Here is an 18494-nt window from a genome sequence, read left to right as displayed (position 1 = left end):
ATTTTCTATTCTATATTCAAAATTTAACAACATAACTGTCAAAAATTAATTACAGTTATTAAAACTTAAAACATTGTGTGCAATTTGTTTTTGTGAGTGGTGGCACTAGCCAGACATTTAAAAATGTACCTCATTTTCATACCGTTTACAAGTTTTTAATACGTCACAAAATATCACAGTGCAGATTTACAAATTGTTATTCAATGTTTCGTGTACAAATTTTCTGAAGTTGAATTCATGGAAAAGTTCTGAATTTTTTTCCAACTTTAGAAAAGCTTTCGTTACAATAATTTTACAATTAGTTCTCTGTTGCAGCATTCTTAATTTATTTTCAATTATTTACAGCTCATAATGATCATTTAATTTTACTTCTGTCATTTTCTGAAGTATTTTTAAAGAAAACAAATTAGCCTAGGTCGAAAGAAATTAAACCTATAATGTTATGTGTATGTATTTTTTATTATTCAGTGTTCTAGAACTTGTACTTATTTTATTTCCTCACATATTGATTTTACCCCCTTTTTCAATCAAAAATACTTAACTGAAAGTAACTGCTTTATGTATGAAATGAAATTGTAAGAGAATGTCTTACATTTTAAAAACCACCAGAAAGAAAGCTTTGTAGTGAAATCTGTCCGACAATCAGTATAAATTCTAGCATGAAATAATTATGATAGACTTATTAAAACAGTGTTTGGAATTTAACTTCAATACACAAATTTATTCCATTTTTTAAACATTTAACTTTTTATCATTAATTTTAAATATTGGCTATATTTCAAATTCCAACCCTATATTTTAGTGTAAATTTCATTGTTTTGATCTGAAATATTGTGCAGATTTTAGACTGTTGAAACTGAGAAGCAAAGAGATGTAAATGGACATTTTCAAGTTTTCAGTAAAAAATGTTTGAAGTTGCCATCCTAGGCTTTCATTAACCTTTTACAAGCCCCCTCCAAATTGTTTACACCTACGGCTCTACACATATTTTCCCCCTCATTTTAAAAAAAATCTTGGGCCCCCTTCAGGCTCGAGCCAACAGGTGTCCTTTCTCCACCCCCCTGCTACTATCTTTTGCCCCAAAACAGAGGAGAGGTTCACCTACCTTTTGTCCCAGTTATCTCTAATTTAATTTTGGCACCTGCATCCCTTTGCTTCTCACTGCCTCAATTGCAAATTTCAGGTCAGTGGGTTTGAGAATAGACTGTGTACATTACAAGACATATTTTTTATTTATATTTTTAAAATGCACTTTATGATATAATTATTATTATTATTATTATTTTTCAGATTTTCTTGAATGAAAATAGTGAAATAGTTTAAATATCCCTACTGTTACCTTTTTTGGAAGATTGGCAAAACTTTTCAGATAAAAATTTTAGGTACAGATTCCGAATTCTTAAAATATCTTTGGAATCAGTAGCATTCGTTATTTGTTACATTTAAAAAACAGCTGATTTTTATCTGTATCATTCACAACAACTGCATCACCATGGTTTTAAATTTCTAAAATCTTAGTTCCATACTATGATTTTTTTCTTAAAGTTACTTGATATGTATGTAGTTAGATTTATTAACAGAAAATGAACCTTGTCTTTTTTGTTTCCCATATTTCTACAATTCTTATCATCATAATGTCTTATGTATAAATTTCTGGTACTTTCTATAAATGTGAATATATTCGTTCCTTTTACAGATGGCATTGTTAAATGGTTTGATTTGTCACACCTGAGTTCAGAATAATACGCAGCTACATTTGATGTATTGCAGTTTCATGGTTATGAGGAGCCCTTTTCTTCAATGCAAAAGAAGTGAGCTTATCGATGACATCTGGTAGAACACAGAATGTTGACACAAAAAAAAAAAAAACTGCAATAAATGCAGCGGCTTACCGCAATGCAAATTTATAAGTCTTTGTCATCTTTTAAGGGATTCCAGAAAATCATTGGCACCTGGTGCACTACAAAGGTCAAAAGAAGTGAGGAGGCTTCGGTGCCTCCAAAGCTGAATTTGTATTTTTAAATTTGGCTTACATTATTAGTTTTTAACATTACTGGTTAAAAGGCCTCTATATATATGGAACATAGCATGAAAAATTACATTGGATAACCATTGTAAACTGCCCATTTCCAATTAAAAAGTTCTATTCTTATGAAATATGAGAAAAGTCTATTTATTTGTAAATTTTGTTTTCATGAAATAAATTAATCCACCCTGTAAAAATCACTTTTCAATCTATCATTAATATTTATCTTTTGAAGTAGGGGAGCAGTTTTCCCTCCTGCACGAGAAGCCTATGCTGAAAACTTAACTATATTGGAAGCTGGTAAACTATTCGGGGAAATATTCCCTTTATTCTTCCTACATTAACAATGTACAGTAAAACTTGTAAGTTGACCACCTGTCTAAGTTGACCGCCAAAGTACTGCACCGCGAGTGGTCAACTTACACAGGTTTCACTGTATCTCCATCTGCTGCATTGCATTAAATTACTCAAATTGTGTAAACATTCATGATAATAAAAAAATATTAAATCAACACATTTAAAAATTAATTAAACAGTACTGAAGAAATTTTTTTTAAAGTCCATCCCATTTAGTTTTGTTTTTTAAAAGTTTCTGCCGAAAAACTTATGCTTAAATAATCCACTTTGAGAATAACTACATTTCCAGGAAATGAATATTTGTTATTTCTCTGACATTTCTTGAATTAAATACCCATTAAAAAGAAAAGCAAGACAAATATATACTTTTAAAAAGATTTATTCTTTTGAATGTTAGATTTTTTTTTACATAAAAACTTTTAATTTTTTTTACATACATTCATAATATGTACCAATCCAACAATCAATACAAACACCTTAAGCTGTAAGCAAATATCAGTTCATATGAAAAACGTATTGCTAGGCTAATGACTCCAGACACTCCAGTTTTGATGACCATAGTTCGAGTCTTGGAAACCCTGGAAATTCACTGAAAAAGAATTAACGAATTTTTTTCAGACCTGGAAAAGTCATGGAAAAATGTCCTAGACAAAGAGAAAGTAATATTAACTAAAGCAGCATTAGAAATCTTAAGTGATTTAACAGAATAGCACACAAAAGCTATTAAAAGTGGAAAATTCAATGATCCCTAAATCAAATCTGAACTTTGAAATCTCATTGCATTCACTTATGTCGCAGCCACTTGCCTTTTTTTTGCGATGTGATTTTACTGCTTGGGCATCACTTATTTTGAATTCACTGTCATTTTCAACACCTCTTATGATTCATATTCCGTAGTAGCGAAATTTCTCGTTCTTAGTTTTGCCACGCCCACTCAAAAAAAGTGATTTAATTGCATCCGAGTTCGATTCCATCACTCGTAAGAACTTTATTATTAAATTTATCAGAGTTTATCTTAATTTGTTGAAGGTTTTAGAAAATAAAGATCTTTAGTCAGGCAATAGAATACGGTAAAAGAGGAATTCTTATACTCTAAAACAGTAGTGCCCAACATATGGCCCTCAAAATTAATCCATGCTACCCACTGCTACATTCAATGTCAGGAATCAAACATGTTTTGAAATTTCTGAACTTATTAATCAATATGCATTTGAAAATGTTCAAATAAGTAAACAAAACAAGTATACTTTTGAATCAGAAGATTGATTCATTACTGAATTTTTTTTAAAAAAAAGATTTGGTTTAGAAACATAAAAAACTCAACTATGTGGCTTTACTTTAAAGAACCAAAACACTATCAAGTTATGTGGATGATTAAATGCACTGTTGACACTAAGGCAACTTTTGAGGCAAATTTATTGAAACTTAGTGATGACTCATTCAATCTTTGTCTCATTCATTATCATTCTGCCAGTTTACAAAAAAACATCAGACATTTACGCATCATACTCGTTTCACTGCATTTGTACTTCACTTAAATTTATATGATGAAGACAAATAAGAATAGTCTGGTTTTTTAAGTGTACAATTATAATTTTTCCATTATGAGTAAGTGCTTCTATGAGGCTGTGGCATTCATGTAGACGTTTTGCTGATGCTCATTTCCAAAAATTAACAAATTTGAGATTAAATAGTGCTATTCTCTTCATATAACAAGGTCATGAAAATTTTCATTGAAGTCATGAACAAGTCGTGTAATTTTTTCATCTAAATAGAGTATGAACACTGGATGACCTAGGAAAAAATGCTGCACACAAATCCTTTTTGAGTATGAAAGGTTTAAAACAGAGGTTTGCCACTCCATTCTGTGAGAAAAACTGTTTTCTCTACTGCATTAAACAATAAGTAGGCAGATTGTAGTATAGAACATTAATAATCCCATCACAGAAAAATAAATAAAAAAAGGTGAAGTAAAAAAGAAATAATTAAAGCTGAAGTAATAATGTGGTGACAAAACATTTATATTTAAAAAAAAATTATCTTTAACATAAAATATGCAAAAGTTTAGCAGAACAATAGTTATGACTAATCTGATATTTTCTAAATAAAATTTACATAAAATATGAATGACAGTTTACCATGAAATAATTTGTGTCTTTATGATAGATATTCGTTAAGTCATTTAAATTAATTCTTTCATTAAAAAAGGAATGAAGCTGTGGCATGGCAAGCGTACCTAGGACAGGGTGTAATTTTTAAAGAACAAATGTAGCTCTGTAATCATTAGGACAAAATTTAATGTGTTAATAGTCTGCATTCCATTTAATACATGAAACTTTCCTAACATCTTTTCTTCTCTCCTCGTCTGCCATGCTTTACATTTGATATTCATCACTTTTTACTTTCGTCTGAAATGTGTATATTTCTTAGCATTATTTAATTTAATTACTGAATGCGCTATTTATTGTGTGGTCAACAAAAGAAATTAGATAGAACAGAGAATGTTTTTGGATGGGGAAAAAAGTTTTTTCTCACCCGTTGATGGCGAAATATATATATATAATTTTTTTTGTATCAACAATTCTTACTTATTCATTTCTAATTTATTCAAAAATTTTCTCAGTAAGAATCTTTGCGAAACCGATGAATATTATTTGATTGTCCCGGGAAATTATTCGATTAAGTGGGGATGGTTAACATTGTGTTAATGGGGAAATATTTTTGTTCTGGGAGGTTTTTATTTGTTATCCCATTAAACGTGGCTGACAGTATTTCAATTTTTTGAATGAAGTTATTTTTTCGGTTTCCTCACGTGATAGTTCTCGTGCAGGATACATATTTATGATTACTTAGTAGTAATGTATGTAAAAGGTAATAAATATGTCAGGTTCTTGAATGATCCAACAGACTAACTAAATATATTTTTAATTCTTACTGTCTAAAATTATTTAAATGATTATGCATAGATATTAACATAACAAAACTGAATTATACCTTATATTTCTGGTCCAATTTTCTCCTGCTTCTCATCTTTTGAGAATCTGAGCCATCACGCCCACTGAAGTGATTGCAAAACGTGGACAAAAAAATTCAGGGTTCTAAAAGAAAAAAGGAATATATCAAAAGATAAACACATAACATACATGTATATATAATATATGTATATATAAATATACATAAACACAACTAAGCAGATAAAATGTTCTCATCAAAATATTCAAAAATCATCAGATTTATAAGTAAATAACACATTTCAATTAAGCAATTTTCAGCATATATTCTTAGAAATCATGTTTGAATGATATTGAAAAATGAGTGTCGGCTAAAAGCAAGCACTGAAGGTATTACACACCTAAACAAAATACTTGGAATTTTGATAGTAAAAGTCACAGTGTAGAACAGCATAAAGACCAAAAATTTGTTGCTTTTGACAACATAGTTTTAAAGTTTAAACTATGTCTAGAAAATCTTTGCATCACAGCTCAAAATGTTGTTTGAAATGCTTTAGACATTTAGACAAATTTCTTTTAAATGTAAAGCTATGAATAAAATTTTAAGAAAAAATTAATAAAAGCAGAAAATAACACCAACACTACATAGCAAATGACATTATAGGTGGATATAGGTTCAACAAATGTGGACAAACGTCTAAATCTGAAGAACAAAAAACGGTATATGAAATGTATGAAATACATATATGTATATTTTGTAACTTTAGTTTAAATCTTTTACCTATGCAAATGGTTTGTAATCCAAGAAAAACCTGCAGAAAATTAAGGCTAATAAGTTCTAGGAAGAAATTAATATCTGCAGAATAAACAGAATCGTCAAACGATATAACGTATGCTATCGGTGCGACGAATTGTAAACAAGCATTCATTTTATTTTCAAAAAAAGGAAAAAAACACATAAAATTAAAGAAATGCCGCTTATTTGGTGACGTTAACTCATTTAATCTCAATGTAACTTGTTTTTAATGAGAGAAAAATGTGTAACGCATTTGTTTAGAGTTTAAAATAGTAGCAACACAACGTAGAAAAGGGTGGTTCATTCAGTGATTATAAACAAAATTTTATGATATACGCCTTGCATATAATGCTTTAACAGACTATAAAATGTCATAAAAAGCTTCATAACTGAGTTGAAATAAGCAGAATTTTTTTAACAAGAGGCAAAATTAACAACAACACTTCACCTCAACGAATGTAAACAAACATTTATGTTATTCTGAAAAATCGAAGAAAAAACCAATAAATTTCATGAAATACGGATTTTTTGGTGACTTTTACTCATCTAATATGAAAATAGTTTCATCAATTCAAGTAGTTTTCGATGGAAGGAAAATGTACGACTATATAATAACACCACTTGCAGAATGGTGGCTCAATGGTTCACTACGCGAACGTAAACAAAACTTTATCTATCTCTCAAATAAAATCTGTATTTAAAATGAACATAAGACTGATTGCATTTGATGCTTCGACTTACCTGGTATTGAAATAAGTGCTTTTGAAACCGAAGAAGTAGATAAAACCTTTCCTAATTTCCCAAATATTATACCTCACTCAGCATTCTCGTAGGATTAACATGGTAAAGTAGAGCTGGCATGTAAGGGAGTGACGTCACACGCATACACTTCATTTCCGGTTAAACGGTAGACGTCACGCCAACATGGTAGCCAATCAGGGAAAAGCCCTTCGCGAAAGCTCTAGGATGTGGATTTATGCACCAACACTAACTAGATAGCCTCAAACTAAGACATTAGAGTTCTATTCTTTCGGCGCCTGGATCGAGGTTATAAACCATGGAGGAAAGGATAACAGGGATATTATCATGGGAATATTACACAACCTGAAAATAGTTTTTCTTTTTCTTTTAGGGGGGGGGGGAGTCCTTTAAAAAAATTCCTTTCAGACATATGGGGTAACGGCACCAGTAACAGACAAGGGTCCAGTAAGGGACAGTCGTGTTTGGATTTAAATAATCAGAATTTTAGGCGGGTAAAACTGATGTTGCTGCGACCAATGAATACAGCGCAACCATCTAGTGTAATCAGAGTGGATTTTATGAGACAGTTGGTATTTACAAATCCGTGGTGGAAGGTTATGAACAGCTACCACAAGGTCTGCAGGTGTTTCATGTTCATTTGAATTTGATAAGGTTTTAGATCTAAAAATAAAGAACTTTTGGCCATTTTGAAGAGAAAAGGAGAATTTTGTCCATTACTCGCAGCCTTTCCTCATCCTATCTGGTACTGGGTATCATTAGAACTGTGGATGTCTGTTACTGGAGGTCGGACCTTTCTTCGAAATTGAGCAAATAAAAATAGAATTATCTAATTCAGAGGATCCAGACGCAGCCAAACGTTAGATGAGATGTAGTTGCATGAGAGAAAAATAGTTTTAAAGTCTAAATACATCAAAAGGCTCAGAAAATTGTGTTAATCTGGGAGCGATGTCTTAAGCATATCTGTTACTGGTGCCATTACCCTATAGGAAAAAAATATACACACACATACAAAAGCTAACAGGACCTTTGGGAGGTCAAAACTGTTAGACAATCTTAGGTAATGTTAAAGCAAAGGCTCGGCTCCCCCCTCCCTCCAGAAAATTTTTGAAATTTATGTCTTAAAAATGTGATTATAGACTGCGTTTGTTGACGATAAAGAAAGAAATGGGGCTCAGGAAATGTCCCCAATAGATTTTTTGAGTAAAATTACTACTCGCACCCAATGTTTCAAAATTAAAGCTCCAAAAACGAATTTTTTGACAATCTGAAGACATTAAGGAAAGAGGAGTTCAGGGGGAAGGGGGCTTTCCTCTGGAAGTTTTTCGAAATTGAAGTCCTTAAAATAAAGTTTTTAGACTTTCTTCAATGATGTTAGAGGGAGAAAATCAGAGGTTCTTCCTCTTAAAAGTAACAAAATTATAGTTTAAAAAAAATCGCCATTCTCATTTTTTGACTTAAAAATTTCTTTTTTAAATAATCAAGGGTTTTTTTCCCTAACATTTCGCTTCCTTGTTAAAATAACCTTGCTTTCTCCAAGACATGTTCATTTCTTCTCTTCAGTAAGAAAGAATACTTCTGAAAAAAAAAAAAAATCAACTCAGCATTCCGGCGTAGGTAAGGGCCCTGTGGACCCCTCCTCTTGGTCGCGCCACTTAAGAAGAATATAATTTCTTTAACTCTCTTTGAAGACATTAGGGAAATGAGTTGTTCGACGACCAAATTGCTTGGGTTTATCAATAGATCTATTTCAAACAAATCTAAAAAGGGTCTTCTGCCTTTATATAGGAGTTTAGTAAGACCTCATTTGGAGTACGGTATTCAGTTTTGGTCGCCTTATCTGAAGAAAGATATTTTTGTATTGGAAAGGGTTCAAAGAAGGGTAACTAAATTAGTAAGGGGCCTCTCAGACTTAGATTATGATACCAGACTTAATAGGCTTAACATGTATAGCCTGGAGCAAAGGAGAGTCAGAGGGGACATGATTCAGTTATTTAAATTTATCAAAATGAAAGATGTAAATGGATTAAATTTTTGCGGGGAAAGCAGGACAAGGGGTCATTGTTTTAAGCTATTTAAATCTCAGGCTAACTTGGAAATTAGGAAAAACTACTACTTTAGCAGGGTCGTGGGCACTTGGAATACCTTAACGGAAGAGGCGGTAATGAGCAAGGGAGTGGATAGCTTTAAGAGGGCCATTGATCTTCATTGGGGACTAATTAATTGACTAGGACTAGCCTAGCAGGGCTCAGAGCCTGTTGCTGGTTGTCACATCTGTATTTGTATTAATGGTAAGCAGCGCTCTCGTCTTTCCTCCTTTCCCAGAGTTGAGGGAGTCGCCTGTTTTAGAACGATTACTGGACATGATAACTGCAGGCTCATTTACATGAAATCAATCTGGCCGATTCACCTCTTTGTGTCCTTTGTAACACCTCTCCTATGACTCAAGAGCATCTCTTTAGTTGGCACTATAGTTGCCCCTCTCTTTTTGACATTTGTTCCAGCAATGATTTTCAAGCCCTCAAAAAGTTTTTGTCCGATCATTTATAATTTGCCACAGAGGTTCTTAGATGCTCAAGAATCACGCAGGGTAGTTTTCATCATTTTATAGGTGGGGGGGGGGGGTCCTTGAAAAAATCTAGTTTTTGTCAGATCTTTCCAAAATTTGGCACAGAGGTTCTTTGATGCGCGGGGATTCACGCAGGGTAGTTTTCGTCCCTCTATGGGGCAACCCCTATAGTAGTTTTCCTACAAAAAAAAATCCAGTTTTTGTTGGATCTTTCCAAATTTGGCTGAGTTTCGTTATTTGATGCTCAGGAATTCTCATAGGTTGGTTTTCGTTCCACTATGGGGGGCAACCCCCGTACGGGGGGGGGGTTCTTATAAAAAAAGTTTTTATCATATCTTTTCCAAATTTGGAACAGAGGTCCTCTGATGCTCTGGAATTCACACATGGTAGTTTTCAACCCTCCATGATGGAGGGGGGAGCAACAATGCATTGGGGGTTCTCCTTATATAAAAAAAAGTTTTTGTTAGATCTTTTCTAAATTTGCCATAGAGGTTCTTTGATGCTCAGGAATTCACGGAGGTTAGCTTTCGTCACTCTATGGGGGGGGGGGGGGCAACCACCAAATGGGGGGTTTTCTTATAAAAAACCAGTTTTATCAGGTCTTTTCTAAAATTGTCACAGATGTCCTTTGACGCTCGGGAATTCCCGTTTTCGTCCCGCTATGGAGTGAGAAACCATGTGTGTGTCGGGGGGGGGGGGTCTTATAAGAACCCAGTTTTCGTCTGATCTGTTCCAAATTTGGTTCATTTGTCTTTTGATGCTTGGGAATTCCCATATTTTAGTTTTCGTCCCGCTATGTGTGCCAAACCCCACAAGAGTTTTCTTTATAAAAATCCAGTTTTCGTCGGATCTTTTCCAGATTCGGCCCAGATGTCCTTTGATGCTGGAAATCTACATAGGATAGTTTATAGTTAGATAGATATAGTAGTATTCATACGGGGTACTACCCCATGTGATTAAAGGACCTATGTGCCAAATTAGAAAAAGATGACAAAAGCCTGGATTTTTGTAAGGAAAACTCCCCTAATGAGGGGGGGTGCCCCAAAGCGGGAAGAATATTTCAAACTGCTTGAACTACATCGCGATGCATCGCTACATCGCGATGTAAGGATGGCGATGCATCACGATGTAGAAATTCTTACATCGCCCTGCCCTACTGGGACTATAAAAGTGCTACTTCCTCAGCAGACATTGGGTTCTGGAAAAATAAATCATGTGCCACTTTTATGCACTCTTACATCGATATATGCTCGAGAGAAATTTGCTGGGGATTTTTTTCATCATTGCATCGCATGAAAAAGTTCCAGAAAAAAAAAAAGATTTTTATCCAACTTATACCACAAATTTCAAAGAAAAAGTACAATAAAATGGACAACTTTAAGTTAGTATATCTTAGTTTTAAAATTAGATACAGAAAATAAAATTAGATAATCTTAAGAAAAAGCTTACCTTTTTCTTTTTCCAATCAATTATTTGTTTTATTAATTTTGCTTGTATGTAGAATGTTTATTTGGCCAAATTTATGTTTAATACAGGAACTTTATTATTGCATGCATTTCATACTTCATACTTTGAAAACAATTCTCTGCCAAAATTGCAAAAGGTATTTGAAAATATGAATCTTAAAAAAATGCAAATGTGAAATAAATCTTTTAGTAAAATTAATTTAGTGTAATGTTTGTTAAATAATTATAAAATATACCTTTGCTTTTTACCCCTAAGTTTTAATTATTATTTCCAAACATGTGTAACATGAAATCAATGTATAATAAACGAACACTCTGAATATTGTTACAATTATGGGAAAAATCTTCGTCTGTCTTGGTTCTGATTATCTCCATGATGTTGGATCCATCCTAAAAGAGTTTTAAAAAGAAAATATATGTATAATAAGTAAACGTGTAAGTCCATGGGTGTATGCCCTCATGTACATTGATCTTTTTTCTATTCCGAGGAAAGTTTTACGATTAAATGCAGCAGCTTATTTCTGAAATAAAGCATTTTTCCGCAATTTCTTTCAAAATCTGAGTTTTTTTTCCCCCCTTTAGTTAAAAAGCTACGATTCTCTTGTGACTTTAAAGAGCATCTGATTTCATTTTCATATTTTTCAAACTATGATTATTTCGACGGTGACAGCTATTTTTCCAAGCAGATTGCAAGAGTGAGTTATTTTTACAGCGGATGAACAAAATTTTTATTTAGGCAGACAGACAATGATTTCTCTCAGTTGATATCTGAAATTAATTTCGGAATAGCGTTCTGGAATTAGAGTTTCTTCAATTTATCGACAATCAGCATTACTTAGCCATTAAAATAGTTAATTCCTTTTCATATCAAGTCGTGAATTTTCATTTTTTTAAGCTATAAAAAAATCAAGGGTGCGACAATTGTTGATCTGTGATTTTTTTTAAATTTATTTTTTATTTCAGCCGACAGCCAAAATACACCATTTTCTCCCGACTTTCTTTTTCAGATTTGCAGTTTTCTTAACGAATGTTTTCTGAAAGTACTCCCTCTACCACAAATTAGTTCTATTAAGATACTAACAAATTAAGTAGTACCGAAACTGATGATTATGATTTATTTTTACTTTTTTCAGAGATTTTATTGTGTATGTTATCAATAAGCAACATTTACTTACCGAGCCTTACCTCCTTAAACCATTACCAAATTAGAGTTAAAAACCCAGGGCTCCAACACTCGATTAATTGGTAGTCTAGTACCTTGAAATCTTTAAAAAATATTCAAACAAAATCATAAAATCGTCAGAATTAATCACTGGTACAAAAATATTCAAACGTCGCTCTACTAGTTAGAGACGGAGAGAGTATTACCAAGGAAGTATTACCTTTTCCCCAAGCATATTTGATTTCTAAAATATGCAATTTTCACGCAGTAAATAAAAAACACGCTAAGGGAGAAGTGTTGCCAAAGACAGGGGAAACCCCAATAACATAGTGCTTTTCCTTGTTTGTGTCTTGAGAACAAATTGACCGATATCGATGGATTTTTTTTTTTTTTCATTATCCTTTCAATTTTTCAAAAAAGTATAGATGTTCGGTTAAAATTTCAGATATTTTACTTTGCATCCAGGAAAAATCACAACTGTAACTTACATTTGGATTGATTGGTAGTTCATCTATAAAATGCTTCTTAGTCTGGTTTCATGTAGACCCGGATTTCTCATTTTTTGTTGACAATACCTTGAAACGGGATATACGGCAATAAAATTAATGCTGCATTAATTTTAGCCGTAGAAACTATGTATGATAGAAACACTCATAATTATCACAAATCATGTAACACAAATCGACATAGAAAAAACTAATAAATTTAGTGTATTAAGTGTGGAAATAAACAACAAAAAATGCTTATCATTATTTTTTTCAAAGCATGCTACTATATGTGTATTTTTTTTAACCAAGGTTAAACATTAAAACTCTATTTTCATTAATTTATTTATTTTGCGGAAAAATTGAAAAAAAATGTTGAAAATATTCTGTTTAAATATCAAGCACAAAAAAAAAAAAAAAAAAAAAAAAACTACGGGAAATATTAAAATATTTCAAATAGTTTTGTATTATTGTTTACCCATTCCAAAATATTATTTCTAACTAATGGGTAGAGCAATATTTCATTGAAAATGATAAGTGTGCGAACACTTTTGGGAGCAACTGTATAAATTATAACATTGAATAAAACATTACATGTAGAGTGGAAGGAGAAAAAATATCAATACTTAATGGGGGATGGGGTACATATTTGTTTAAGAAATTAAAAATGCTGAGTGAAAAAAATGTGAACTATTAAGCTAAAAAATACACTTTGTTTTACAGAATTCTTTTTGTAAAATTCATGGAGAAGAATGAAAACACATAACCATGCAATATATTCAACGTTGAAATTAAAAGCTTCAAAGTTCTATGCCTTTTATAAAAACGCTGTATTTATCATCTGCGTTAGTTTAGCTACGGTGGAATTTTTTTTGTAAGTTTAAATTTGTACAAATTCTGTGGTCATGTTTGACATTTTTTTAACGAAATAAAGGAAGTACGTTTTTGGAAACTAATGTCAATAAACCAAAATTTCCTTTTGCAAATAAAAAAATAACGCTAGTTAAGCCTAACGTGGAGGTGACTCAAAGTTAGTTCAAAAAACACACAGAATTCTAAACCTAATCGAACGGTTCGTTTTCAATTTTAATGTGTTTTAAACACAACTATAAACACAACACTAAACAAAAATGTAACAATAAATAAAAGAAAAAGCACATTGCACATAAAAATTTCAATAAATACTAACCTTTTTTTATGAATCCAGGATAATTTAACGAGCGAGTACAAGACTGAAACGAAAACTCCCAGAATGCACTGCAATATGACGAAATCGGGACGAAATAATTTCGTCAAAAAGTTGAGATTTCTGATTTTGTCAAATAGCACGTGATTTGGTGACGAAAGGATCGTCGAAAATAACGAAATTGTGCTCGAGGATTGCCAAATCGTCAAAATTGAGCGTTTCATTTTTGACAGTGTTGTCAGATATTTATCCTTAACTGAACATAGTAACATTAAACTTAGTAAAGTAATGAGTAAAAAAACGTTAAAAGTTTTTGTTTATAATTTTGTCGTGTATTTTTATGTTTCTCATTAATTTTGAAAACATAAAGCATTTAACAATCATAAATGGCAATGTTTATTCCTGCTATGGCTTTAAATTTACTTCTTCAAACAAAACTTTACCGTAATCCAGGATTTTTGATTAATACTCGTACTTTAGTCCAGGTTTTACGTAAGGAGACAATATTAAAGTAGCATATTTTTTTTTATTCCGTTGATTTTTTTTTATTTTATTTAAATAATAAGTCATACTAAATTTAGAGCTAGTTTCTCAATTACTCTTCTTTATTTTAATTTTAAAAGTTCAACGGAGTTACATTACGACTTAAAAAAATCAAAAAATTTTGACTCTATAGTTTTGTCCATCACTGCAGTTTTAAAACGTTGAAGGTTTTTTTTTTTCTTTTTACTTTCTTCTATATCTAATATATAGAAGAAAGTATTGGATTCGTGCAAATTTTCGAATTTCGAATTTTGACGGATTCGAACGTTTTGAGGTGTGCTGAGTCCATTTCGACTATTTTTGGAAAATGTCTGTCTGTGTGTGTGTGTGTGTGTGTATGTATGTGTGTGTGTATGTATGTGTGTGTGTATGTATGTGTGTGTGTATGTGTGTGTGTCACGTCTGTATGTGACCAGTTTTTTGTGGCCGCTCTACAGCAAAAACTACAGCATGAAATTGAACGAAATTTGGTACACATATGTGCCCCTATGTGAACTTGTGCCCATTGGTTTTTAGCGCGAATTCCTCCAAGGGGGGTGGAGCAATGGGACGCTTTTTGAGTTACGCGTGCTTGCTATTCCTCAGGAAGTAACTGGCAGAATCAAACAAAATTTGGTCCACATGTTGCCCCTAACAGGAGCAGGTGCTGATTCAATTTTGGTGTCAATAGCTCAAACGGGGGTTGAGTTATAGAACTTTTTTTTCGTCAATTGTGACTGCTGTATCTCAAGAAATAACGAAGGGAATCAAACAAAAATTTTTTGACAAGTAGCCCTTAGTGGGTATAAGAGCTGATTTTATTTTGGTGTCAACAGCTAAAAAGGGGGTAGCGCAATCGCCCGTTCTTTTTTTCCATTGTGAGTGCCCTATCTCAAGAAGTAATGCTACGTTCTGGTTGAAATTTGGAATATCTGTGAATCCATATGTAAAGAGGCTTTGGTTCAATTTTGACGCCAATCGCTCCAAGAGGTGTTGATTTTTTTTTTTGAATAAAAATAGCTTTATTAATGCAACAATAAGAAAGATAAATCGTAATAGATTGTCGTCTGCGTATTTCCCGTGATTTTAATTGTATGGAAATGATCGGAAATATTATCTCAATGATTTAAAATTTTTAACTGTTGCCATCTTATGTTCGTTAACAAATAAAATATTTGTAATTAATTCAAGCAAGGCTTTTAAAATAACTTTCAATTTTCGCTCTTTGCTTTGCTTTTGCAATAATTCAGACATTGGAATGGTCGTCAAGTTTTTGCATGTGTAATTTTGTTTTCATTGGGAATATTGCTTCCTCGTCAAGCATTTCGGAGTTACATTACGACTTTAAAAAAATCAAAAAATTTTGACTCTATAGTTTTGTCCATCACTGCAGCTTTAAAACGTTGAAGGTTTTTTTTTTCTTTTTTCTTTTTGGGATACATTATTTAAGAAAGAGCAATACGAAAATGAGTGACATAATGATTGTAACCAAAGCCAAAGGTAAGCATTGAAAGATAGGACTTTTTTTTTTTTTGCTTTACGGTAAAATGTCTATTGATTTTTAAAAAAGAGGAATGAAATTCTTCTTTTTAAATATCATTTTTAGACTTCTGAACCTTTTGGTTCCTTATTAGAAATTAGCTAAAAATTCGTTTTTTTTTTTTTTTTTTTTTTTTCGAGCAATCACGATTGCTTATTGTTCTCACTTGACAGTTTTGAATTCCTATGATTTTGTTTACCCCCCCCCCCCCGCCTCCCTCTGCAGCACCACCGTCGACCGGCCTCACGATGCTGCTCCTCTAGCGAAAACCATCTCCAGGTTGCGTCACTTACTTGCCTATACACACACATACACACACGCATACATACAGATACATACACATATACACAAGCATACATACAGACACATACACATACACACACAAACACATACACACACCTACACATACACAGAAACTATCCACACATACACATCCCCCCACACAAACATACAACTACCCACACACACATACCCCACATACACCTACACACACAAACACATACACACAGCGCATACATACAGACACCTACACATACACATACCCCCCACACACATACACACATACCTTCCCCCGCCACGCCTACATACACATACGCACACACTCGGGATTGCGAAAAACGTAATTTGAATTCAAGATGTCAAAGTTCAAATTAATCCCCCTCCCCCCTTTTTTTTCATTCTCATCATCACCTATCTATTTTACAGCACTCTTCATACAATTATAAGTCTGCATAAAACCTAGAAAACTGAATTATTACTACCCTCATAAACAAGAAATTTTTTTCTTGGGAATTTTTTAGCAAATTTAAGTAGCCCTACCTGGGATAATTAAGAAAATATTCATAAAGTGAAATTGGTTCTCATTCCACAGAGATATCCTCACTTAAATGTATTGAAAAAGCTTTTTTTTTTTTTTTTTGTCGTTTAAAATGCTTTGCTTTTGCAGAAAATTGAGCATGAAATATTTCTCAATGAACATTATTTCAGATATGTAATTGAAGAGCAAAAGTTCTCCAAAATGCTGTTTTAGGCTATATCTGGTAGATAAAGGGAGGGATAGAGGAGGGGTAGATCATACCCTTGGGGGGGGGGACATCGATAACTCGTTTGGGGTAAAATAAACTTATGATACCTTAAAATAACGATTACTTGCATAGAAGTATGTTGATTTCAAATTATAAAACTTGTGCTGATAAAAACAAAAAGTAATTTCTATTCCTCTGAGAAGCAGCAATGATTGACAACTACTAGTTCATCAAGAGATAACTTTCCTAAACGAAAATAAAAATAAAAATACTTATTAATATACTTAATTTAATACAATTCAAATGTGTTCAGCTGGGTAAAATGTTATACCAATACACTGCAAGTAAATTAAAAATATTAAGGTGCAATCTCTAGAGCTGATATTGTAGTAATTCATAAATGTATATTCTCCATTCCAAAAAAAAGCAAGTAAACAATTTTACCATTATTTTTATGTTCTCAGGAGTGTATCTCACCAAAATATTAGTTTACATCAGGAAACAAAATAAAAGATAAATTTTTGTTTAACGGCGCAATAAATACATGCATTTATAAACAACTTTGATATAACATACAAACCATATGTTACATCAAAACATGGCATATCATGTATATGAAATAAACTTTGCTAATGTATATCAAATCAATTTGGATATACATGAATATGAATCTGATAAAATGATTAAAATCTGACTTTAAAGAGTTGGCCCTTGGCCCCGCCTTGTTTCAGAATTGTCCATTTTCGTGAAGGGGCGAAAAAGAGAGCAAAGTTGGAACGGAATCTGCAGGGTGCGTCATTGGTTCTATAGCTTGAATACATCACCTTGGAATTTAGGAAATTAGCCAAAGAGATAAATTTTGTGCGATCAAGGCAGATGTTTCATTGGACAGGTCCCATCCTACGTAAGTGGGTGGGTTTTGGTTTTACTTCTTTCAGCAGCCATTGGTTAGGAATAACAACGCCTCGTATAGTTCATTTCAATTTAACATTGGCGAGAATAGGGTTGCAATAAAGAATGCAAAACTTGCCATTTTAACATTTTAACTTTATTGCTACAACTTAAACCTTTCAGGTCTATATAATCACATAACGAAATTACACTAGCAGTACTTTTTTTTTTTCATATCGCCAAAATTTTGTTCAACTCCAAAATATAGCAAGCGTCATTTCTTCCTTCTCTACCTATTTTAAGGAATGGACTCGTTCTCTCAAATGATTGACAAGGGTTACGTTCGCAGTCGAACTGCGCCAAATGTAACTTCTATCAGCTGTACGCTGAAAAAAAATTGCGAAAAGTTTTAGATCAAAACTGCAAAAAATAAAAAGAAAGAAAAGTAAATGAAAATTTGTCAATTTATCTTTTACGAAATTTTCATTCACACTTCAATTTTATTATCCGCGGACAAAATGTATTTCATAACAATACAGGTACCCATGGACATTGGATGCCCCTGAAATGTTTCTATTTACACCAACTTAAAAATTCCTTCCACTTAATTAAATTTGCGAGATATATTTGTTCCATTTTGTTTTCAGCTCCTTTTTCTGACATATCCTTTAACGATCTCTCCTATTTTTCTTCTTTCCTCCCCATTTCTCTTTCGCCGTAACAGCTTCCCATTTAAGTAACTTTTAATTAAATCTCGCA

General features: G+C 32.5%; 1 long non-coding RNA gene across 1 annotated transcript; it reads right to left on the bottom strand.

Annotated features, from left to right (window-relative positions):
* Positions 1-2866: 2866 nt before the first annotated feature.
* Positions 2867-6981, bottom strand: LOC129230049 (uncharacterized). Its single transcript, XR_008581146.1, has 3 exons — positions 6872-6981; positions 5378-5481; positions 2867-3027 (listed from the first exon to the last, which is right to left on the bottom strand). It is a non-coding gene; the product is annotated as an uncharacterized LOC129230049 (long non-coding RNA).
* Between the last annotated feature and the right edge of the window lie 11513 nt (positions 6982-18494).

The sequence above is a fragment of the Uloborus diversus genome, chromosome 9 (assembly GCF_026930045.1).
Source record: "Uloborus diversus isolate 005 chromosome 9, Udiv.v.3.1, whole genome shotgun sequence".
In the NCBI taxonomy this organism is placed as follows: Eukaryota; Metazoa; Arthropoda; class Arachnida; order Araneae; family Uloboridae; genus Uloborus; species Uloborus diversus.
Note: the sequence above shows the minus strand (reverse complement) of the source record. Positions and strands in the feature narration are given on the sequence as shown.